The 26502-nt window shown below is 41.6% G+C and overlaps 1 protein-coding gene across 5 annotated transcripts in view; it reads left to right on the forward strand.

The window, feature by feature from the left end:
- Window positions 1-2864: 2864 nt before the first annotated feature.
- The window catches only part of helz (helicase with zinc finger), a 256788-nt gene continuing 233150 nt past the window's right edge, over window positions 2865-26502 (forward strand). For 4 of the 5 annotated variants that reach the window (XM_078529015.1, XM_078529019.1, XM_078529018.1 and 1 more), the window contains exon 1: window positions 2865-2923. The gene's annotated coding sequence lies outside the window, so the exon portion shown is untranslated. Of the gene's footprint in view, window positions 2924-25240; window positions 25262-26502 lie in introns of those variants that run through there. The other variant, XM_078529017.1, reaches the window with a different exon arrangement.

Here is a 26502-nt window from a genome sequence, read left to right on the forward strand (position 1 = left end):
TACTACGTAATAGCTTCTAACATTTTCCCTGTGATGGATGTTAAGCTAACTTGCCTGTAGTTTCCTGCTACCTGTCTCCCTCCGTTTTTGAATAAAGGAGTTAAATTCCCTATTTTCCAACCTAATGGAACCTTCCCTGAATCTAGGGAATTTTGGAAAATTAAAACCAACGCATCAACTATTTCACTAGCCACTTCTTTTAAGACCCTCGGATGAAGTCCATCAACACCCAGGGACTTGTCAGCCCACAGCTCCAACAATTTGAACAAAATAACCCTCCAGTGACGGAGAACTTTGGGAATGATAGGTCCAAAACCACCTGTCATGTCCCAAATTACAAATATACTGTGTCCCAAATATTATTTTCTGAAAGAAATCTATCAAATTTACATTTGAATCGATCAATACCATCTGCCAACAGAGTGATCTACATTATCTAGCGGGAAGACAATTGGGGTTTCTTTGGTCAACACTTTGACTCCAAGGTGATACAACAGGTGATAGAAAATTTTGATCAATGTGGTCCTTTCTGACAGATTTCTTAATCAAATAAATAAAGTAAGCCTGTCTGTAGTACGCCAGGATGCTGTTGGTACCTTATCATCCAACTGCCTCACATAGATGTAAAACAAAAAAGGACATGGACTTTCCCTGGAGGTTGGAGGCTGCGATGCTTCCTACTTTAATTCTAGATGACTCTCCAAGCTCTTTAGAGCAATTCAGTTTGTCCCATTCCTTTGCTATTTCCTGTGTCCTTCAATTTTTTCTCCTTCAAGTATTTATCCAATTCCATTTTGGAAGGCTGCTATTGAATCAGTTTCTACTGCCCTATCAGGCAGTGCATTCCAAATCCTAACCATTCATTGCATGAAAAAGCTTTTTCACAGAACACCAAATCTGGTGAGGTGCTAATGCTTTCAGCATTTGAGCTGGTATGATGGTACCTGTCTCAAGCAGAAACATGACACCTGTACTAATGAAATTGGAACAAGGTACAAATGAACAGGAGAAGACCATTCAACCCTTCAAACCTGCACTGCCATTCAATTTGATCACAGCTGATCTGTATAGTAACTCCATTTCTTTGCTCTTGTTCCATATCCCTTGATGATCTTGCTCAACAAAATTCTATCAATTTTAGTCTTGAAAGCTCCAATTGTCCCTCAAAATTTGCAGCCTTTTGGGGAGAGAGTTCTAGGTTTCTACAACCCGTTGAGTTAAAAGGTGCTTTCAGATTTCAGTTCTAAATGGCCTAGGAGTCATTTTAAAATCACGCCCCCTTGTTCTTGATTCATCCACCAGAGGAAATATTTTCTCCGTATTGACCTTATCAAATCCCTGTAGCATTTTAAACACCTTCATCAGATCACTCATTAATCTCCTAAACTCATGCGAATACCAGATAAGTTTATACAAAATAGACTAGAAAGGGGGTGGTGTATTCTTTGGCCTCAGTGCTCCTAGCTATGTTAAAAGTGTAGCTGCCATATTTTATGCAAAGTGACGTTAAACTCTACCCTGTTAAGGAACTGTATGGCTAGTGGATGCAATGAACATTGAGAAATAAGTTCCATTATGTTGACTGTTCAAAATTAATAATTAAATAGTATGCCTGTCAGTTTTGAGTGAATGTTTCAATGCCACTCAGGCCTGCAGTTAGAAAATTGTGGGTGACACAAAATGAGTGAAGGTCTCACATCATGACAAGGATGAGAGAGAGTTGGGGAGGCAAAGATGTTTAGTGAGGGAGCTAAGCAAGCATTCCAAACGATAACCCTAACAAAGAAAAAAAAGATAGAATTGCACATATATTGCACCCTTCACAGCCTCAGCGAGTCCTATTGGAAGTGCAGTGTCTCTCGATGGGAAAGAGAATGCGCTCTCCATAACGCAGAATCTCTAAATAGATTTCTCAAAAGCTTGGTTTGGAGACTAACATAGTGATGAGTTTGAGCAGGGGTCAGATCTTAAATGGACTACTGGAAAGGGTGATGGAAACAGTTACAATAATAACTTTCAAGGGGGAATTGAATGCATACTTAGAATGGAAAACATTTACTGAACTGTAGGGAAAGAGCAGGGGTGTGGAATTAATCTGATAGCTCCTTCTAAGAGCTAAATATAAGATTGGCACTAATAAATCAATCATGAACTGAGGAGAAACTTCTTCACTCAGAGTGATGAGAACGTGGAACTATCACATGGAATAGTTAAAGTGAACAGAATCGACATATTTCTGGGGAAGACAGATAAATATATCTCATTAGGTTGAGATGAAGTCAAGTGGAAGGAAGCTAATGTGCAGCATAAACTTTGGTATTGAACAGTTGGGTAATTGTATATTAATTATATTTAATTGCATGTAGGTAGTGGACATTAACTGGAGATTCACTTGTGGTTGTTGGGTGAGGAGGTGCATGTTTGCAATCTGATTTCATATAAATATATGTAAAGATTGGCTCCAGTGCTATCCTTCACCACCTGGCTTTCTAGACCGTAACAAGGCCGAAACCTCCTGTTTCTGTGCTGTAATATCCATGCAATTTTACAAATGGCCAGCTTCTCTGCTGAAAATTCCATGTCACCCCAAATTGCTGGAACATTTAATGGATTTAACAGAGCATGGACATACAGGTTATGTTTTCTTTGATTATGACAGCAGGAAATTGGATAGAGATTGTGAGGAAAGCAGCTAAAAGGCTGCTCATGCTGCCCTTCGCCTACTCCAGCTGTGGCTGTTGCTGCTGCCCTTCGCCTACCCCAGCTACTTTCACTCCCTTTAGCGCTGCTGCCCTTTAGCTGCCTGCTACTTAAGGGTGCGCTCCCCTGAAAGAGTTCGCGCAGGCGCAGCAGGCCAGCTCCCCATAATGCCTCGGGGGACGCTGACAAGTGGATCCAAGATGGCGCAAAAGTAAAGGCAAAGGTAGGTGCGGAGTTGTGTCGGTGTCCGATCAGCCGCGGGTACGGGGTCGGTCGCTCCTCTGAGGATTTTGGCGGTGGGAGAGAAGCTTTGAGGAGGAGGGAAAGAGACGCGAGAGGCCGGCGAAGGGCCTTTGTGCCTGGGCCAGTGCTGCTGGAGCTGTCAGTCTGTTGTTGTTTGGGGGGAAGGCGGTGGGGGAAGGGGGGGGGTGGGGGGTGGTCGGTTTTGCTGTGTCCGCCGCTCTGGGTAAATCCAAGGCCCGGGAATAGCGATCTCAATAGGCCCCGCTCTCTCGCCCTCTCTGGCTGCAGTCAGCGTCGCCGAGTTTGGGAGGGAGCTCAGCTGTGGGAAGTGTAGGCCCAGCGCTTGTCGTGGCCAGAGTCTGGAGCGTGTAAACAAGCGGCGGCGGCGGAGGGGGAAGGGGGCGGAATGGGGAAGATCGCCTTGTCCTCCCCACATTCTGTATCCCTCAGTGTGTATTTCCTGAACATACAGCATCTTTATTACTACGAGGGTCCGTGTGCAGCTATAACACTCCACTCTTGCTACATATTTACCTGCTGGCTTTGCCAATAGCTACAAAATTCGAACTTTAGAGCAAGTAACTTTTTTGTATAAAACGTTTTTGTTACGCTCGTGCTGCACAATTGATAAAACCCCCATGTGAAGGCGAACTGTTCGTCCAACTATTTTAGCCCTGTTACACTAACAATATTGTCTGAATACTTATGTTGAAGTCGGATTCCATTACTGTTGCATTATATCACTTACTGGCATCCAACAAGAACTTTTATCAGCTGAACTCACCTGATGTTTATCGTGGTCACTGCTAACGAAAGGTTAAAGCATTTTTGCTACCCCTTTTCGAATACTCAGATATTACACTTCTAAAAAATCTCATGCCCCTTCTGAGGTCCAAATCCTGAACTTTCCATTTTGTTTTAGCCCTGGCTTCTGGATGTGTGAAATTATACAACTGAAAGTTTCTTTAAGTACCTGAGTTGGAACCATAATATAACAAGTGTCGTTTTGTTCCTCAGCAATTTTGTTTTTCATTACATGCCACAATGCTCAAGGATGAAAAGATCTGGGAATATTTTTCTCACATTTGTAGGCACGCTTAGATTTAATATGGGTGGTTGGGACGTCCAATGGCAAAAATATATCCCCCCTCCACTCATTGATTTCTAATCCCGAGAGAGGGGAAAGAGTCCCTTGCCCCCTCCCCTGGAATTGGCTTGCTTGGCATTGCCTTGCAATCATCTTCATCTTCCTTGTTATTTTTCTGCTTCTTTCTGCTCAATGCCTACTTAATATCTATCACACTATGCAGGCATCTCAAAGCACTTTAATGTGTTATTGAAATATAAAAATGTATTGTTAATCAGTGATGCAATAATTGTTTTGGAAAAGGCTGTAGTTTTCAACCAGAATCTAATTTCTGCTACTTTGGCGATATAGTGATGGGAGTCCCTTCTAAAGTCTCACATCACACCCCTCTCCATTGTGTGTCCCGTCCCATCTCCGCCCCCCCCCCCCCCCCCCCCCCCCCCAAATCCCCTGATCTATGTTTTTATTAAGTATCCCCAAAATAAAAATAAAGCCACTGTTGAGTTCAGGGTGCCTGTATAAATGCCACTAGAGTTGTTTGTTGTTTGTGAGGCTTCCAGTCCAGTAATTTCTGTAATGCCAATTTTTCCTTGGATATTAGTATCTTATGAGAGTAAAATCCAAATTTAAAAAAATGTCTGTCTATGAGAGAAACTATTTTCAGCATTTTAAAAACAAAACACTACCTGAATTCTAGTCTTTTCTCACCTACAGCTGAAGTGACCTGCATTCATGCTTGTCTTGAATGTTGGCACTTTAACCAGCTGACTGGAGGTGTGCTCAAGTGGGTACGGTTGACTATTTACTTATCCTCCCATTTCTCCGTTCCCTACTAATTCTTTCCTGGCAAAGAACTAATTTGTGCCAGCTTGGTGCTTTCCCTCTAGTTCCAGTTTGGATACAAGTGTGCACATGAATTTGCATGTATTGCTTTGTGACACAGCATCAGTGCTCCACTGTGCTTACTGTCACTGAGCTCAGTAATACTGAAGACCAATTAAAATGTACCTACCTGCCACCTTGGCTGACATCAGCTAACTTAGCACAGACCATGGTTGAATCTGGTTCTTCCTCATTCTGTTTGCCTTAGTACCACATCATGGCAGTGGACAACCATATGTGTTCTGGATCCTGTTCTTTAGTACCTCTGCCCTGTTATCCCTCTTTTTAAATTTCAAAACCTCCAAAGCAATGTTCCTGTGTGGCCGTGCGGCAGTCTGGAAGGTGCCTTGGTGTTAAATCCATGCATATATGCAAAGAAAATTAAATGTGCCATGCATTGCAAAAAAAGTGGCTGTGTACAACCATGAAATTTATTGGGAACATTATTCCAAAAGGATATGTTCATTGACCATCCTGCCACTCCCATGACAACACCCGTTTCCACTCTTCCCTGTTTGCTCCTTGTCCCTTTTTTTTTAAAGGCAAAGTATCACTGCACTGTGAAGTGCTCTGAGAACTTTTTTTTGTACAGTTTACTTTAAATGCCTGTTGGGCTGATGTTCTGCACAGTTGAATTTTTCACTTAAATCCAGCTTGTATGGTTTGGCACCTTCAAATTGAGTCAAAAAGCAGTATGGGGATTAGTTCCATTTGATTTATTCTTTGTAGCCAGTATTGCCTTTAATATCAATGGCTCAGCAAAATGGTGAATGAAACTAGAATTCTTTGGTGACGATTTAATTCGATCTCTGAAAAATGTACTGTAGGATGCAAAGGCCATGTCAGATTTCACCCCCAAGCCTGTCTGGTAGGACATGTGTTTCTGAGAAACATTTGTCTTTTGACATTCCAAGTGATGCACAGAACTATGGAGAAAACAAGTGACAGTTTAAAGAATACAGATGGCTGGAACAATTGGCTTCAACATAATTGATAAAGACCAGTTCAAGTTTGAAGCTAATGGTTTGCTATGGTGTATCACTAATAATTTCATACATTGAATTTAAGGAAACACCACATCAAACTTCTTTGGGAGGTGGGGTGGGGAGAAATTTGAGAGCTCCTGTGATTGGCACCCACACTGCCTGCTGTTGTGCTAAACTATACAGACTTAAGTTCTATTTGTCATTTGTGGTGAGTTCACTGATTTCTGCTGGAAATGCTGTTGAGTGCTGCATTTGGTCTTCGTGTTTATGGGCAAAAGAATGGAAACATCAGCCTGAATTCCTGTTTATTGCTGTTGCGTTTCTCCTATAGGAAAGTACACATGGAAGGAGGTCCAGTGAAAATTGGATTATACTTAGCTTTGATAGCTTCTTTGGTAAAATAGGAAATTAAAGAAGAAATCCAAAAAGAATTGCAAAAAACATATCTATGCCTACAATACTGGACATCTCCATACAAAGAATGGGAGGTGTTTTAATATATACATTTGTCACTCCATGTTTAAATTTTGCAAGCTCAGGCTTATTGTTTTATTGAACAGGGGGTGCAACTTATGATGTATAATTTTTTTGGCATAGTTTGTAAATTTATTTTAAAATTTATATTCTTTCCTAATTTGCTAATGTGATTAGAACATCTTTCTCATTTGTTCTTTGTTTCCTAATTCGTTCCCTCTCTCCCTCCTCTGCTTTGTCCCCTCCTTTTTTTGGCCAAGCTGCGCATTTCAGCACATTACAGCTAAGAAAACTATCCCTGGAATTAGTGGAAGCATTTTCTTTGTCACTTGGCTGATGATATTATATGTCGCTCATTCATTTGCTTGTTTGATGATTGCTATTTATGGTGGCAGTAGAGACTAGGCATTCTTTACCCTTTTCCCTATGTTCCTGCCTTCAATTTAACAAACCTGCTGTGGTGCTGACTGATGTTTTTAGGGTTGGGGACTTTGGAGCCCTCCATTACTTCTGATATATTACAAATATATATGCCGTGTACCTTTGTACAAACACATAATCATATTCTGGTTGGTTTATCAGGTTTTGGTTATGTGTCTTTTAATTAGGTTTTGGAATGTAATATCTGCAACCATTAATTTTAAAAATAAATTATTCCCTCTCCCTCTACTTTCCCTCCCTCTTCTCCCTGCTCCCCAACACAAACACCCTGATATTGGCTGCTTGCTGAAGTAAAGTTCTGTGAATGCTGGTACCTGTCCAGTATTTTGTCCAAGTGATATTTTTGTGCAAGATTTTATACTGCGTGTTGCAACAGGTTATTTGACCATTGAGGGAATTGAAGCTGGACCCAAATGTCCATATGTGCATTTACATCAGGATTGCAGTCATTAGCGGTAGGCCTCTCATTTTTACCACAACCCTCTAATCAGGAGTGCTGCGGCCAATTCCACTGCCCCTATAGCTGCCCTGGTTGAGATCAACTCAGAATGCTGCAGACTGAGGATCGAAGCTCGTACTTTTGCTCAGCGACTCATTGGGCAAACTTGATAAGCAATTAACATAGCTAAGATGATCTTTAATGACTCCGTGTACTCGGTTTTGAAATCTGTGCCAATGTTTTTCTGGTGTCTGCACCTGAAAACAAAGTCCCAGGTGTTCTACGCTCACACTTGTCTGACATGCAGAAGTCAATTAATCTCTTTTGAGTAATCCTTTGTTCTGATGCTGTCGTTATGTGGCCTTATTAAAGGTATTCAGATCGAACAAAGGTATTTGAATTGAACAAAGGTGGTTGATTGTGAATTTTTTTCCTTTGCTTTTAAAGTAACACGTGTTGCAAACTGGACTGTAGATCTTCAGTTTTACCATAAAGGGGGTGTGTGAGCATGTTCCAGTGAATGCACAATACAGATTAGAGATATATACTGAAGTTAGTGTAATATACTTCAGCATTAGTAGGATTTTGATAATGGGAGGTGTCAGCTGTGGCTCAGTTCATAGCACCCTCGCCTTTGAATCAGAAGGTTGTGGGTTCATGTCCCACTCCTGGAAACCAAGAACTATGAATGTACTTGAAAGAGTTACAATCTGTGACTGTTGATAACTTGAAAGAGTTTCAATCTGTAGGGAGATTACAGATTTACTTTGAAAGGAAAGGATTTTGATAATGCATAATGCTGGGCAAGTGAAATTTTGAGCTAGAAAAAACACCCAACTGTGGGTTTTATTCTTGTAAATGAAGGTTTTACTTGGAGTGAAAAAATTTATGATGGTAATATGAAGTGCTATTGGTTAATGGTGTGCAATCTGTGATGGGAGTAATCTGAGATGATGGATCAGTCTTCACTTAGGAAGTGTTTTACATCACAATGTTTATTGCCATTGAGTTTAATGTTGCCTGCGGCATATTGACACTATATTAGTTTGGCTCAGGACAGCAATGTAATTTTACCAAATCCTTGTAGAAAACTGTCATTGAAGAAATATTTATCTAGTTAATGCCCACACTTTCAACATTTTGTTATAGTGTATGGATGTTTGAGCTCATCTTTTTTTGGTCCATCTGAGCCTAGCAATCATGCACAATAATCTGTTTTGTATGGCCTATTGCTGGCTTTCAAGAAACTGGCCAGGAGAATAGTGGAAATGATCAAAATTGTCCCACAGGAACATTCCTCATGCTCCACCAGACACTCAGTTACTGAATATAGATTGAAGGTTGTATGTTTGTGTTTGTGCACTTCTCTGAATTTCTGGAGAATTCTCAAGTCTGCAAACTCTCCCCTTTTTGAAACATATTACTTCAACATACTTTCTGAAATCCTACTACAATTGATAAAAGGTTCAAAAAACCAAACAAAATTTACATCACTGGTGTGGCAAATAACTGTAGCTTGAATCTTTGGCAATGTTGTGCAGTGTTTGACAGCTGAGTGGAAAGCGCAGCTTTTATTTTTTTTTGAAGTTTTCATGCTGAGTGAGTGAGAGCTCATGATGCCAGTTGGTGTGTTGCTCATCAGTTTCATGTAATATTAATTCGGGTTCTGTGCTCAGCATCTCTTGTGCACAGTTCCAAAAGTTACTTGATTTCTAAAGAATATCCTTAATGCTTCCTTTTTTGTACTTTGCTTTTCATTCAAGAGAGTTGTGTAGTTTGAACCCTGTATCACACTATCTTTCATCACCATTGCCTTTTTTATATAAAAAAAACCTCTACCTTTGCTGAAGGAAGTGATGTATTCTCACTGGTGTATAGTTTTTGAGCTGCAAACTGCCTTCACATTCTTTGCTGAAACAAATGATGTGAGTTGATGGCTGTGAAGAGAGGTTTTTAAGAAAAAGCTTGAGAATATAGCTGAATGTAACACTGACCTCATCCAATGTCCACAAGTGTGGATTTCTGACTCGAATGAAGGAGAATACCACTTTAGCTGGGTAGCAGAGGGTTTCTGTCACTTGTGGAACTGGTATGCAAGCCTGAGTTGGGAGCTTTTGAGGGGGAAAGGAAAGAAAATTTATGTAAATGGGTGGTGGGGGGGGGAATATAAGGCAGCATTTATTAAACAGTCATTGTGATTAATCTGTTATATAATCAATATTCAAGTGAAAACCATTTAGTTTTGTTGGTTAGATATACATTTTTGTGGTAGCAGTAGGTAGATATTGAAATAGATGTAAAGTATATGTTGGTGTATATCAGTTTCAACTTGTTTTAACTTTAAAAGGAAAATGCATTAAAAGTTTCACATACCTTCAACATGTGAATGGTAAGTGAGGCGTATTTCAAAATAAGCCAGATAGGCAATGTAATGTTCACATTCAAGTCACAAAATTTGACCTTGAAACTGTCACATTTTCATTTAAAAAGCCCAAATGGCTCACTGTTCTTTGGGAGGGAAACCTGTTGTCTGGCCTTTAGGTGACACCAATTTCATGCTATCGTGGCTGTGTCTTAACTGTTCTCTGAATAAGTCTAGTAAGTCACCTAGTTGTATCAAACCACTACGAAGAACTAGTGGTTCAAGAAGAAAACCAATCGCCACCTTCACACCAATCACCACCTTCACAGGGTAACTCAAAGGGCAAAATATTCTTTATATTTGTTTGTGGGATGGGAACATTGCTGGCAGACACATGGTAGACACATTTATTTATATGGCCAACCCAATTATTTCTGGTCAGTGAGGTTCCCCTCTGAAAGTTATTGATGGTGGGATTCAGTGGTAATTTTTTAATGTTCGTTCATGGGATGTGGGCATCGCTGGCTAGGGCCAGCATTTATTGACCATCTCTCATTGCCCTTGTTCAGAGGGCATTTAAGAGTCAACCACATTGGAGTCACATGTAGGCCAGACCAGGTAAGGATGGCAGATTTCTTTCCCCAGAGGACATTAATGAATCTGATGTGTTTTTCTGACAATCGACAATGGTTTTGTGGTCATCATCCGACTTTTAATTCCAGATTTTTATTAAATTTAAATTTCACCATCTGCCATGATGGGATTTGAACTTGGGTGCCCAGAGCATTACCTCTAAAATACTAGTCAGTGACAATGCCACTATACCTCATCAAAGGGCGACGGTTAGATTTTCTTTTGTTGGAGATAGTCCTTGCACACGACATGTGTGGTAATGAATGCCATTTATCAGCTAAAGCCTGAATGTTGTTCAGGTCTTGCTGCATATTGCAGCGACTGCTTTGGTATTTGGGGAGTCACAAATGGAATTGAATGCTGTGCAATCACCAGAGAACATGCCCACTTCTGACCTTATGATGGAAAGAAGGTCATTTGATGAAGGAGTTGAAGATGGTCAGGCTAGGACACTACGCTGAGGAGTTCCTGCAGTGATGTCCTGGAACTGAGATGATTAACCTCCAACAACCACAACCATATTCCTTTGTGCTAGGTATGACTCCAATTAGTGAATAGTTTTGCCCCAAATTCTCACTGAAACTTCAGGGGTCCCTTGATGTCACACACGGTCAAATGCTGCCTTGATGTCAAGGGTGGTGTCTCTCACCCAGCCTCTGGAATTTAACTTTTTTTTTTGTCCATGTTTATACCAAGGTTTATCCACCACCATTCATGACTGAATGCAGGAAAGCTGCAGAGCTTTTATCTGATCCGTTAGTTAAGGGATTGCTTAGCTATCTCTATCATGCTACCTCTGCTGGTTAGCCTGCAAATAGTCCTTGGTTGAAGCTTCACCAGTCTGGAACCTCTTTTTTTTAATGTATGCCTGATGCTGCTCCTGATATGCTGTCCTGCATCACTCATGGAACCTTGGCTTGATGGTAATGGTAGAGTGAGGTGGATCATGAGATTACAGATTGTAGTTGAATACTGTCTGTTGCTGCTGTTGCCCACAGCGCCTTGTGGATGCCCAGTTTTGAACTGCTAGATCTATTGAGTTTATCCCATTTAGCAGAGTGATAGCACCACACAACATGATGGAAGATATCCTTGGTGTGAAGACAGCACTTTGTCCCCACAAGGATTATGTGGTGATCACTACTGTGAAGGACAAGTCCATCTCTGAGCGGTGAGGATGAGGTCAAGTAGATTTTTCCCTCTCGTTGGTCCCCTCATGACCTTCCACATGCCCAATCTATATCCAAACAAGGAGCAGGAATAGGCCACTAGGCCCCTCGAGTCTGCTCTGTCATTCAATAAGATCATAGCTGATCAGATAATAACCTCATCTGCATCCTGCCTACCCTGATAAGCTATCACCAAGAAACTATTCACCTCTGCCTTAAAAATATTTAAAAACTCTGCTTCAACCACCTTTTAAGAAAGAGAGAGTTCCAAAGCGGGGAGACGATTGCGTAGTGGTGTTGTCGCTGGACTAGTAATCTAGAGACCCAGGGTAATGCTCTGGGGACCTGGGTTCGAATCCCGGGAATTTTAGTTCAATAAAAATCTGAAATAGAAGTCCATTGATGACTATGAAACTATTGTCGATTGTTGTAAAAACCCATCTAATGTCCTTTTAGGGAAGGAAATCTGTTGTCCTTACCTGGTCTGTGGGCCCTACATGTGACTCCAGACCCACAGCAATGTGGTTGACCCTTAAATGCCCTCTGAAATGGCCTAGCAAGCCACTCAGTTGTAACAAACCGCTACAAAGACACAAAAAAGAAATGAAACTGGGCAGACCACCCGGCATTGGAAAGGACAATGGCAATCGCAGCCCTGTCGACCTTGCAAAGTCCTCCTTAGTAACATCCGGGGGCTAGTGCCAAAATTGGGAGAGCTGTCTCACATACTAGTCATCCTCATGGAATCATGCCTTACAGATAATGTCTCAGACACCACCACCACAATCTCTCGGTATGCCCTGTCCCATCGGCAGGACAGACCCAGCAGAGTTGGCGGCACAGTTATACACAGTCAGGCAGGAGTTGCCCGAGGAGTCCTCAACATCTACTCTGGACCCCTTGAAGCCTCATGGCATCAGGTCAAACATGGGCAAGGAAATCTCCTGCTGATAACCACATACTGCCCTCCCTCAGCTGACCTCCATGTTGAACATCACTTGGAGGAAGCACTGAGGGTGGCAAGCGTGCAGAATGTACTCTGGGTGGGGCCCTTCAATGTCCATCACCGAGAGTGGCTCTGTAGCACCACTACTGAACGAGCTGGCCGAGCCCTAAAATACATAGCTGCTAGACTAGATCTGCGGCAGGTGGTGAGGGAAAAACATACTTGACCTCATCCTCACCAACCTGCCTGTCGCAGGTGCATCTGTCTATGACAGTATCGGTCGGAGTGACCGCCGCACATTCGTAGTGGAGATGAAGTCCTGCCTTCACATTCAGAATAACCTCCATCGTGTTGTGTGGCACTACCACTGTGTTAAATGGGATAGATTTTGAACAGATCTAGCAACTCGAGACTGGGCACCCATGAGGCGCTGTGGGCCATCAGCAGCGGAATTGTACTCGAACGCAGTCTGTAACCTCATGGCCCGGCATATCCCCCACTCTACCATTACCATCAAGCCAAGGGATCAACCCTGGTTCAATGAAGAGTGCAGGAGGGCATGCTAGGAGCAGCACCAGGCACACCTAAAAATGAGGCGTCAACCTGGTGAAGCTATAAAACAGGACTACTTGCATGCTGAACAGCATTAGCAGCAAGTGATAGACAGAGATAAGCGATCCCACAACCAACTGATCAGATCTAAGCTCTGCAGCCCTGCCATATCCAGTCATGAATGGTGGTGGACAATTAAACAACTCACTGGAGGAGGTGGGTCCACAAATATCCCCATCTTCAATGATGGAGGAGCCCAGCACAGCAGTGCTAAAGATAAGGCTAAAGCATTTGCAACAATCTCCAGCCAGAAGTGCTGAGTGGATGATCCATCTCTGCCTCCTCTGGAGGTCCCCAGCGTCACAGATGCCAGTCTTCAGCCAATTTGATTCACTCCACGTGATATCAAGAAACAGCTGAAGGCACTGGATACTGCCAAGACTATGGACCCTGACAATATTCTGGCAATAGTACTGAAGATTTGTGCTCCAGAACTTGCTGCGCCCCTAGCCAAGCTGTTCCTGTACAGCTACAACACTGGCATCTACCTGGCTCTGTGGAAAATTGCCCAGGTATGTTCTGTACACAAAAAGCAGGACAAATCCAACCTGGCCAATTACTGCCCTGTCAGTTTACTCTTGATCATCAGAAATAATGGAAGAGGTCATCAACAGTGCTATCAAGCGGCACTTGCTTACCAATAACCTACTCACTGATGCCCAGTTTGGGTTCCGCCACTCAGCTCCTGACCTCATTATAGCCTTGTTTCAAACATGGCAAAAGAGCTGAACTCCCAAGGTGAGGTGAGAGTGACTGCCCTTGACATCAAGGCAGCATTTGACTGAGTGTGGCATCAAGGAGCCCTGGCAAAACTGGAGTCAAAGGGAATTGGGAAAAACTCTCCAATGGTTGGAGTCATACCCTAGCACAAAGGAAGATGGCTGTAGTTGTTGGAGGTCAGTCATCTCAGCTCCAGTCTTCAGCCAATTCGATTCACTCCACGTGATATCAAGAAACAGCTGAAGGCACTGGATACTTCCAAGACTATGGACCCGGACAATATTCCAGCAATAGTTCTGAAGATGTGCTCCAGAACTTGCATTGCCCCTAGCCAAGCTGTTGCTGTACAGCTACAACACTGGCATCTATCTGGCTGTGTGGAAGGACATCACTGCAGGAGTTCCTCAGGGTAGTGTCCTATGCCCAACCATCTTCAGCTGCTTCATCAATGACATTCCTTCCATCATAAGGTCAGAAGTGAGGATGTTCACTGATAATTACACAATGTTCAGCACCATTCGCGACTCCTCAGATACTGAAGCAGTCCATGCCCAAATGCAGGAAGACCGGGACAATATCCAGGCTTGGGCTGACAAGCGACAAGTAACATTCGCACCACACAAGTGCCAGGCAATGACCATCTCCAACAAGAGAGAATCCAACCATCGTCTCTTGATGTTCAGTGGCATTACCATCACAGAATCCCCCTCTATCAACATCCTGGAGGGTTACCATTGACCAGAAACTGAACCAGACTAGCCATACAAATACTGTGGCTACAAGAGCAGGTCAGAGGCTAGGAATTGTGTGACGAGTAACTCACCACCTGACTCCCGAAAGCCTGTTCACTATCTACAAGGCACAAATCAGGAATGTGATGGAATACTCCTCACTTGCCAGGATGAGTGCAGCCCCCACAACACTGAAGAAGCTGGACACCATCCAAGACAAAGCAGCCTGCTTGATTGGCACCACATCCACAAACATTCACTCCCTCCACCACCAACACACAGTCACAGCAGTGTGTACCATCTACAAGATGCACTGCAGGAATTCACCAAGGCTCCTTAGACAGCCCCTTTCAAATCCACGGCCACTACCACCTAGAAGGACAAGGGTAGCAGGTAGATGGGAACATCACCTGGAAGTTTCCCCTCCAAGCCATTCACTGTCCTGACTTGGAAATATATTGCTGTTCCTTCACTGTCGCTGGGTCAAAATCCTGGAACGCCCTTCCTTCCTAACAGCACTGTGGGTGTACCTACACCACATGGACTACAGTGGTTCAAGAAGGCAACTCACCACCACCTTCTCAAGGGCAACTAAGGATGGGCAATAAATGCTGGCCCAGCCAGTGAAGCCCACATCCCGTGAATGAATTTAAAAAAAAGACTCATGACCCTCCAGAGCGAGAGAGAGTGAGTTTCGTCTCATCCCTGTTTTAAATGGGCGACCCCTTATATTTAAACAGTGATCCCGAATTCTAGATTCTCCCACAAGAGGAAACATAATCTCCATATCCACTCTGTTAAGACCCCTCAGGATCGTATGTTTCATTCAAGTCGCCTCTTGCTCTTCTAAACTCCAGTGGATACAAGCGTAGCCTGCCCACTCTTTCCTCATAAGACAACCTGCCCATTCCAGCTGTGTCCTTCAGGACTTGGCCAGCTTGATCAGTCGTGGTGCTACTGAGCCAGTCATGGTGATGGACATTGAAGACTCCCCACCCAGATTTTCCATCAGTGCTTCCTCCAAGTGGTGTTCAATATGGAGGAGAACTGATTCATCAGCTGGCGGGGGTGGGGGGAGCAGTGGTCGGTTGTAATTAGCAGGTGGTTTCCTTGTCCATGTTTGATCTGATGCCATGAGACTTGAGGTCTGGAATTGATGTTGAGGACTCCCAAGGCAACTTGCCCCTGACTGTATATCACTGCTGCCACCTTTGGTGGTCTGTCCTGTTGGTGTGACAGGACATATCCAGGAATGGTGATGTTGGTATCTGGGACATTGTCTCTAAAGTATGATTTGGTGAGTGTGACTATGTCAGGCTGTTGTTTGACAAGTCTGTGGGACCGCTCTCCCAAATTTGGCACAAGCCCCCAGATGTTAACCAGGAGGACTTTGCAGGGTCCACTTGGCAGGTGTGCCTTGTTTCTGGAGCTTAGGTTGATGCTGGGTGGTCAGAACGATTTAATTCTGTTTCAGCTTTTTTCTCGTGCATTGATGGAACTGAGTGGCTCGTTTAGCCATTTCAGAGGGCGGTTAAGAGTCAAACACATTGTTGTGGGTCTGGAGCCACATGGAGGCTAGACCAGGTAAGGACAGCAGATTTTCTTCCCGCAAGGACATTGGCCTCATCAATGGATGCTCACGTTCTGAGAATGAATTTTTAAAAAATGATAGTAAATGGAGGTAATACTACCTTCGTGCATCTTTTCTTGAAGGTTTTATGTGATTTCTATCATGCTGGTGCTACAAGGGCAATCTGTCCTTCTGCTAGTGTAGGCTCATGTTGCAAGGGCAGTCACCCACCACTGCCAGTCTCCCTTCACACTGAGCTAATAAGCACTAATAGGTGTAGGGTGTAACAATGGGCAGTGCAAATCTATTTTACGTTTGGGATTATGGTAATGTATTCTTCAAAACTGGGTATGCTTGTCATTATTGGCAAACTATGGCCCAGGATCCCTGTTTGTGCATTCACCAACCGTGTATTTCCATGCATAGATTTTCACGGACAGGAAAATTACAGGCTGCTCGTTCTAACTGTGGCCGATATAGTCAGTGGACTTTTGCAATAGAGCACCCAGACCAATTAAGTTCGAGGAAAATGTTTGCAAAAGTATAGCTGTTTATGAATGACTATTGGATTGTGATAACTTGAGCTTCGGGTATTGCTAGGTCAAAGAGTACATTTTACAATAGATCACCTAAGGATGTGATTGGTTCACCAGATCGTTCAACGTTGGTGAACCTACATGCACCTTAAAATGGCATATAGTGATTTTCTGTGTGGTGCTTCTAAGGTGAAGAAAGTTTATGTTTAATAACTGTTTCATTGGCAAACTGGTGGAAAATATTGCTCGAGTAATTTGAAGCCTGACAAAAAGATTAGCAGTGAAATAACCACAGGATGTTGTTTCTTCTCTCTTATTTTGAGTATAGTTTTTTTTGTGTAATTAAGCTCCATAGTAAGGAAGTTGACTCTTGTCTGTGCCCACATTGACTGCATTCTGAATTAAGTGTGTGTAAAGCTCGTGTCTAAGTATAAAATTGTAACAAATGAAAGCAAGAAAGAGGGGAATAGATTTTTAGAATTCAGTCTTCTGGCACTTTTGTATGCACCACAAAAGGACTGTTGCCATGAAGTGAAGTAAGTCACCTTTTATGTATGGCCTGCATGCAATTGAGTTAACAATTAGACTTTTGCCATAGACTATGCATGGATGACCATATGGAATGTCCACCACACACCCCTTTAACGATCGCACTGCCAGCCCATGATATTCTGGTTAAGACTAAGAGATTTATTTCCAAATAAAGCAGTTGCACAGAAACAAAAGAATACAACAATAGATAGATGTGTAAATTGTTTGAAAAATACATTTTAGACTTAGACAATTTTGAGTTGCTTTTGAGTGTTTCTGAAATATTACAAGCGCTGTATCTTCACAGACCTTTTCTTAGCTCTATCATAATGTGAAGCAGGGAACTGAAGGTTTCGGGGAAAACCCATGAGCCATAACCAATTTTCTGGGACTCCCAAGATGGGTCCCATCTGAAGAGGAAATGGATTCAAAATGGTCAGGTGATTAACATTGTTACAAATGTTTGAACTTGAGATGCCTCCCTTTTTAAATGGCCCAAATAGATCAAGTGTGGGATAATAAATTACTGTTTGTTCCAGTAAGTGAACTTGCACACGTTGACATCTCAATCTTCTGTTGCAATTAACTTCTGAATTCGGGTATCACAACAAGGGAAGTCAGCTTCATTAGATGATTCCATGAAAATGTGGATATTTTGTATGTGGGCTATCCCAAATCCCAGGGACAATGAAAGTGTGTTCCAGATCCAGCTAACTGAAGCCAATTTTTAATTTGCATTATTTTATTTAAAGTCATATGTCATTATTTAAAGTCACTATTTTGACGCGCAGGAAATTTCTGGTTCTATTTCAAGTTATTCACTCAAAATCAGAAATCATTTGTGTGATTTTCTCAGGATGTACTTCTCCCTAGTACAGTATAATTAGGATGAGAAATTTCCTTTTGGGAAAGTATGGATCATACCTGTTTTCTTCCACGATATGGCAAGGCATGTTGCCGCTCAAAATATACTGCAGAACAAAGCTGTGTTAATTTTTCTTCTGCGTGGAGTAAGGGCTTCACTACATCATATATGTTTGTGCTAGAGGGGATGGGTCATTGATCTCTTCCCAGTTTTCTGCTAATATTGCTTTTGAATGTGAAATTGTGGGTGGAGGGGTGCTAAAAAGATTTCTTAATATACACTGATCACACCTGGCTTTTCCCCACCACCACTTCTGAACCCTTCCACTGTCCTTGATTTATTACATTGTGTGACAGACAGCCAGTCCTGCTTGAGCAGAGCTTGCCTCCAGCTAAATATTGGGAAGAGCAAAACCATTGTTCACGATCCCTGTCACACTCCTTTGCTTCGTCACTGACTCCATCCCTCTCCCTCGTAACTATTTATGGCTTGCAACCTTGGTATCCTATCTGACCCTGAGATCTGCTTCCCAACGCATGTCCACTCCATAACCAAGACTGTACTGCCATCTCCATAACTTCTCATTGTTGGTGCCTCAGGTTACCTGTTCCAGGAACTCTCAGCCATACCTCTGTTAACTCTAGGCGTGTTATCTGTTTCAATGCTTACCTGGTCCATATTCCATCCTCCATAAACTTCAACGCATCCAAAACTCTGATGCTTGTATCCTCTCTTGCACCGTCTTGTTGATTTTTTTTCTATTTATCTTCAATTCAAGACAATGCTGGAACAGAAGATTCTCATTCTTGTTTTCAAATCTCACCATGGCCTTAGCCATCCTGATCTCTGTAACCTTCTCCACGGCTACAACTCTCCATGATCTCTGCATTTCCCCAGTTCTGGCCTCTTATGCATCCCATCCTTAGCATCTCTGCCCCTCAATCTCTCCTCATTAAAGATGTGCCTTTAAAATTTTGACCAAGTTGCTCTAGTATCTACTTTTGTGGCTTGATGTAAAATTTTATTTGATAATGCACTTGTAAAGTGTCTAAGGGTGTTTTACTACATTTAGGACTCTATAAATGCAAGTAGTTGTTGTCTATTGCTGCTTCCCCATCTCCCTCGCATGAATGAGACTTGTTACTCTTCTGACACAGACTTCACACGTGGTGATTTCTGATAGCAGTTTGCATATGCTGGCACTTAAATGGTAGCAATGAGCTGTCCTGTTGCAATAAGGTTGTATTTTGCTTATATCCAGATATTTCATTGTTTTGAGATATCTGTAATCTCATCCTTATGACTTTATGGCTGTTTAAAGCTTCCCATCTATGATAATTTGGATAAAATTGTGTTTTAACATGGAAATGTAACAGTACACAATATCCCAATGGTTAAAATGACTGGTATTCAAACTGTATCCAACACCATCTGTGCATTAAAATAATCCCCTATTTTATCATTACTTCAGTTGGTTTTTGCACAACAGTATTGACTTTAGGGGTCATGTAAAGTTTTGACTCTCGCAGTTGATTTGCAGCAGTAATTCCATTAATTAGCTAGGTTGGGGTTATTTCTCACGCAGTGTCTTGACTTACAACAAAATATTGTTACATACAGTATTTTTAGTTTTACTTTCTAAAATCCATGGCTAAAAATGGATTTCTTAATTACAACAGGGTAGATGTAAATCCGACTGCTATTTGTATTATAAATGTATTGCCAGGGTGGAATCTGATGTTGAATTTGGGAAGCAGGCAAACACTTCTGCATGAAAGTATAGCTAATTAAATGTTCTTCATTCTTGTCATACCCACTTTTAATCCAATATATAAAAGTTTACTTACTGTGACCTGCTAACTATGGCAAGTCTTGTACTCCCACCTGCATCGAGTTGTTTTTTTAAGCTTGTTTATTTTCAGTTGGTAAGCTTTGCCAAATCTTGGCTGCCCTCCAGTGCAGCTCTATTGGCTTTCGTGACCCAGTTGGACTGGAAGGGAGAGAGGAAGAAAAGTGAATAAAATTGTTTGGTTTTATCCAGATAGTGCACTGTTGTAATAGCAGGCATAGAGACTACCCAGATTCCTGTTTTAAAGAGTTAATATTTTTAAAATTTTAACCTCTAGCTATGGGTGTTGCCAGCGAGTGCAGTTTTAGTGCCTATCCCTAGTTCCCCTTCAGAAAGTGGAGGTGAGCCACTAACTCAAACCACGGCAATCCTCTGTTAAAGGTACCCTCGTGGTGCCGTTGTGTAGAGACTTTCAGGATTTTGACCTAGTCACAATGAAGTAATGGTGATGGATGTCTGTTAGGATAATGTGTGACTTGGAGGTGATGGTGCTTCTGTGCACCAGTTACCCTTGTGACCCCTCCCCACCCCTCACCTCACAGAACATGTTTGGGAGGTACTGTTGAAGAACCCTTAGCAAGTTGTTGGAGTGCATTCTGTAGAAGGTGCACAGCCTCCATGCACTGATGGTGAATGGTCTGCTGATCAAATGATCTACTTTCCTTTGGATGCTGTCGAGCTCCTTTTGTGTTGCAGCTGCACCCCTCCAAACAAGTGAAATGTGTCCCATCTTGCTTCTGACATGTGCCTTGTATGTGGTGGCAACTTTAGGAAGTCGGGAGGTGTGCCGGGGCCACCGAATACTCAGCCTTTGACATGCTATGGTATGAGACTGGTTGAGTTTTCTGGTCAGTGGTGACCTGCCAAGATGTTGGTGATGGTAAGGGCAGAAAGGATGGTGATGGTAAGGGCAGAAAGGAAATAAAGTTAGTTTGATTTTAAAGCTTCCTCCTCTTGTACAAGCTTTATTCTTTGAAACATTGTCTTGGCTTGTCTGGTAGCACTCCAGCCTTTAGAGTTGATGGCTGTCAGGTCAAGCCTCACTGTAGTGGAGGAGAATTGAAACATAAGGGCAGCAATGTGAGGAACATCTAAGTTTGAGACAGGAAAGGGAGAACAGCATCAATCAAGCTGCTGTAATAGAAGCAGAAAGCTCAAATAAAATACATCTTGAAAACCTTAGCAGAAGAGAAGGGAAAATGAAGAGTTGAGATAAGGTGAAATCACTAAGAGGCAAGGATATAAAAATAATCAATGAGAAAATTAGGAAAAAGAATAAGGATTAATATTCCAAGACATTGGGCGCAGGATTCAATAATGTGAATGTATATGCACCCAAATTTGAGTGTTAGTAAAATGAATAACTGTAGAGATATAACAGCTATACTGGAGATGTGACGTATGTTTAAATATGACAGGGGCATAATATTGATTATATTTTTGAGAGAAAGTGAGTGGGATGACAGTGTTAGTAAAGGTTTCTGTTAGTGTTGGAACATTACATTGTCAGTGGGCTGCATCAAGACCTTCCATATGTGTAAAGTTAAAAGAAATAGGAAGGAAAATCATACAATTTTACAGGCCTTCAAACTGGTGATGAATTAGAGGGGGAAGCTGGAAGACAGCTTGGAGAGAGAGAGAACAACAGGGCAATGAGATTGGCTGTTTTTTTGAATTATCCCAAGGTAGATTGGCATAAAGATGATGCATGTGGTCTTGGTGGCAAATACTTTTTTGGAATGATTTCAGGACTGCTTTGTTCATGAGTATGTTTCCAATCCAATGAGGAAAGAAGCATTGCTTCATATAACTCTATGGGAGGAAGTGGGGCAAATAACTGAGGAGAGTAGAGGAACAGTTGAGAAATGTTGACCCCCAATTGGGTTCATTGTAAATGGAAAAAAGAGCAATGGAGATGCATGGAACTGGAAAAAAGCAAAGTTCAGTGACTTGAGAAGAGGTCTGGCTCAAATTAATAAGTAGAAAAATTAACAATCAGTTTGACCGATTAGCAATAGAAAATCTTCAAACATAAGGTGGGTTGAGCACAAGGCAAAACATCTTGTGAATAAGTAAAGATTAAAACTAAGCAAATTTGTTTGACACTATGCTTCTCAAAATGGAATCTGCAAAATAATCTCTCTAGCAGGTGAGAGAGCAACGGGAAAAAAATACACAGAAGGAAGAAAAAAGAAACCGTTTGCTTTGTATAAGTGAATGGTAGCTCATGTTAGACCACTTGGGTAGTTGACAAGATGTCCACTCCTGAAGTTCCCGTATGCTTGGCCGCCTTTGTGGTGATGAGTGTCTTGGTTACCATTGTTTTCAACAGTGAGCCTTGCATTTACTTTCACCAGGAGGAGAATGGAGATGGAAGGTCAGTTCTGCTGTGATACTAGCATTCAATTTAGACTTATGCAATGAGCAAGGCCCATTATAACGCTGCCTGGCTTGCTGAATATTTCCAGCCGTTTCTGTTAATCTTTTGGTTTGATTTTTGTAATCGTGGAAAAGCTGTCAGGTGGACTTAATTAAATCTTTAACTATATTTTCAAAAATGCAAATTCCTTTCATGATTAAATAACACTGAGAAACTATAGAAGAATGGATAGGAAATTGGCTGTTTGACATGAAGTAGAATGTTGCTTAGATTAGAGAAACATTGAAAACTATGTACTTCAGGAGTGAGTATTAAGTTTTTGTTTTTCTTACTGCATATTTAGATAGCTTAGACTTGTGTTTAGGGAACCTCATCTTGAAATTTGACACAAAAATAATGGGTTTGTAATGAACAAGGAGATTGTAAAAACCTCAGAGACATAGGGTTCTGGAATGGGCAGAAAGGTGACATGCAATTTCAGGTGTGTGGGAATGCATTTTGGAAGGAAAAGATAAGTGACCATATACATTCATTGGAAAGATGCTGAAAGGTGTGGATGAATAAAAAATACAATTAGAGGTTCAAATGCCTAATCTCCTGAAGGTGTGGATGAAGGTGGATCACACCATAATGCCAACTGAGTCTTTCAAATCTAAGAGCTAAGCGTGTAATAGATTTGAATGGAATTTAGTCTGGCTGCAGTTGGAGTACTGTGCAGTTTAGGTGTCCCTTTTACAGAAAGCACATTAACGCTATAGAGATCCTATAACATAGGTTGGTGCTATTGATGCAAAACGATAGGGGAGGGGAGATTTGAAATACAGAAGCTATTTTCCTGAAAGGAAAGGCTTACGAGGTAATCTATCGGGAGTTAAAAAAGTTATGATTTTTGAAATTGAATAGTGAAAAATTGATTCCTATGGTTGGGGGTTTGGTGACATGGGGTCATAAATTTAAAATTATTAATGAGAAATGTTAGAACGTATTTTGTTATTGGAACATGAAATGTCGCAAGAGTGGTTGAAGCCGAGATGATTGCACTTTTAAGGAAAACGTAACTAAATATTCGAAGCAGAGGAAGATATGGGGTATGAGGAGAGAGCAAAATGGTGCATTCAGTTTGAATGCTGTAGCAAAAAGCAAGCATACATGATGGGTTGAATGCCCCCCCACCCATAGTGTTGATTTTATTGTTCATAATCTTGGTTGTCACTCCATTGCTGTACTTCACTGGGGCTATTTTACTTTGGAACAGTAAATCCATACCTGTATACCTGGTCCAGTAATTCAGGTGGACATTGGAGATCTTGAGGTGGAAGTTCTCTGTATCCAGGCTAACAATCTTCCCTCAACTAATTCCATCAAAATAAACTTATTTAACTGCCCACCATCTGATTGTGGGATCTTGCTATGTAGAAAATGGCTGCTATTCTTGAGTGCATAATGACCACGCAATGACAAGGTGAATATGAAGCACAAATGCCAGGCAATGACCATCTCCAACAAGAGAGAATCTAACCATCGCCCCTTGAAATTCAATGGAATTCCCTTCGCTGAATCCCCCACTATCAACATCCTGTGGGTTACCATTGACCAGAAGCTGAACTGGACTAGCCATATAAATACTGTGGCTACAAGAGCAGGTCAGAGGTTAGGAATCCTGCAGTGAGTAACTTGCCTCCTGACTCCCCCAAAGCCTGTCCACCATCTACAAGGCCCAAGTCAGGAGTGTGATGGAATGCTCTCCACTTGCCTGGATGGATGCAGCTCCAATAACACTGAAGAAGCTTGACACCATTCCAGGACAAAACAGTCCGCTTGATTGGCACCCCTTCCACAAACATTCACTCCCTCCACCACTGACGAACAGTGGCAGCAGTGTGTACCATTTACAAGATGCACTGCAGAAACTCACCAAGGCTTCGTAGGCAGCACCTTCCAAACCCGTGACCACCACCATCTAGAAGGACAAGGGCAGTAGATACGTGGGAACATCACCACCTCCAAACCACTCACCATCCTGACTTGGAAATATATCGCTATTCCTTCACTGTTGCTGAGTCAAGATCCTGGAACTCCACCCCTAACAGCACTGTGGGTGTACCTACGTCAGATGGACTGCAGTGGTAAAAGAAGGCAGCTCACCACCACTTTCTCAAGGGCATTTAGGGATGGGCAATAAATGCTGGTTTAGCCAGCAATCCCATGAATGAATAAAAAAAAATGGAGGTTTTGAAATGTGATTAGGTGCTATACAAATGTGATCTTTTACATCACCCTTGCATTTGAAACAATGAGATTATGTGATGAGGCTGGAGAATCAAGTGTCAATCATTTGTGCCATTGCATTCAGTACTACTTTATGATAAACTGTCTTAAAGAATGTTTGTGGTAGCATGAATCTTTCATCTTGCTAGAATTCAGGTGATATAAATCTGTTCCATATTATAGTAAAGTTGTTGAGTTGATGAAATCCATCATGGCTTGCCTGATATTGAATCTAATGAATAAATGCTATACATAGGTTTGATATGAGAACCCAAAATTAGACATCTGGTATTTTATTCATGTTGTATCCACAGGATTTTTGTATAATGTTTTATTTGGATATGTCTGATATGGATATGTTCCTCCTCATCTGTGTCTTAAATGAGCAACTTTTTTTATTTTTAAACAGTGACCCCTAATTTTAGTGAGATAAGTGGTTTTATTGGTGCTAACTAGTCTATTTCAAATAACTTGATGTTCAACTGGAGTAGATTATGTTTCTTTTGAAACCGGTAGACCAAGGAATCCACAGCGTTGATTGATTCAAACCAACTTGTTTCTAATTGTAATATATAACAAATAAGGAAAGAGTAATTTTCTGTTGCAGCACTGGTCCGATCAGTGCAGACTAAACTGAAGCATTCCAAGCAGCCATTCAAATTATTAAAATGGCTTGCTGTTTTTATTGATAGTGACTTCCAACGCATCAAGACCCAACAGGTGCTTGTCCATTTATCCAGTAGTGCATGTTCTACAGATTGAAAAGAGAGGGTGGAATAAGGCTGAAAGGAAAAGGAATCATAATTCATTGGTTTTGACTTTGGAGAAGAGAATTTGGTTTGTAATTATCTTGAATTTTATGGTTTGTGACACTTTGGAAAGCTATGGCCTATCATAGATGACTAGACCAAATACCCTGTGGTTGTTTCTGTCAAACCGGGCTAAATATGTCATGTGGCCATATTAAAATGCATTGTGCAAAGGCATACTGATGACCAGTATACTAACCTTTGTTAACTCTGTCTGGCTCTTCAATCATTTTAGAGTGTTTCTTCATTTTTTTGAAAAAAGGATCTGCTACTGGCTTTCAGCCTAGTTTGGTTTTATTGCACAATAGACAATAGATTAATATTAGTTGAAATAAACCATCTCTTTATAACTTAGTAAGACTAGTTGGATCAACAGGTATTCTGTTATCAATGGCAAGGTCAGAACTACTCAGGTTGTTGACTCACCAATGCAACACTACAGAGCCTTGTTGATCTTCTGCCGAGTCCTTGGTTGAGCATATTGTGGCATCATCATTGGGCCTTGAAGCTGATACAGATTGCCCTTTAGGACACAGTTGCAATTTTCTATCTTGTGTCCTTGTGACACGGTATTTAGATCTACAGTTAAGTCTGCATATAACAACTATAATTTGGAAAGGCTACCACTTATAGTTGTGTGTGTTTTCCTCTACCTCTTCCCTTTTCCCATATTTCATCAATGAGGAAAATGCTGCTACATCTGGAGCACTGTTTGTATGTTGTTAATGTCATTTGTTTTAAACCAAACTGTTGAAGTAAAATTTAGACAACTTCAAGATCCAATACATATCCATTAGCAGATATGTTCACAGAGGCTGGGGCTTAGAGCTTGGTATGATTTTTTTTGAATTGCTAAGGTGTTTTCAAAATGGTGTGTTGAGGGATTAAAAACTGAATGGTGCCAGTATTGAGGAAATACAAATTGAATGCAAGCACTCTATCGATACTAAGTACACCTCAGATCAGGTCCAACACAGCGAAGTGAAGGGTGAAGTGACTCTTTCAAAACCCCCCACCTCCCTCAGCATGCCTCATAAAAACAGCCTCCACCAGTAACATTATCTCACATCAGTCAATCTTTCGACTTGAATTATGCATTGAGAATTTATTGACCAATTAAAGAGTGTGACTTACAACTATGCAAATACGTTTTAATGAAACTTGACCTGTAACATAACCAATGCAATTTCAGACATAATTTAGGAACATAGGACCAGGAGCAGACCATCCAGCCCCTCGAGCCTGCTCTGCCATCCAGCCCCTCAAGTC

The sequence above is a fragment of the Cetorhinus maximus genome, chromosome 24, assembly GCF_964194155.1.
Source record: "Cetorhinus maximus chromosome 24, sCetMax3.hap1.1, whole genome shotgun sequence".
NCBI classification, from domain to species: domain Eukaryota; kingdom Metazoa; phylum Chordata; class Chondrichthyes; order Lamniformes; family Cetorhinidae; genus Cetorhinus; species Cetorhinus maximus.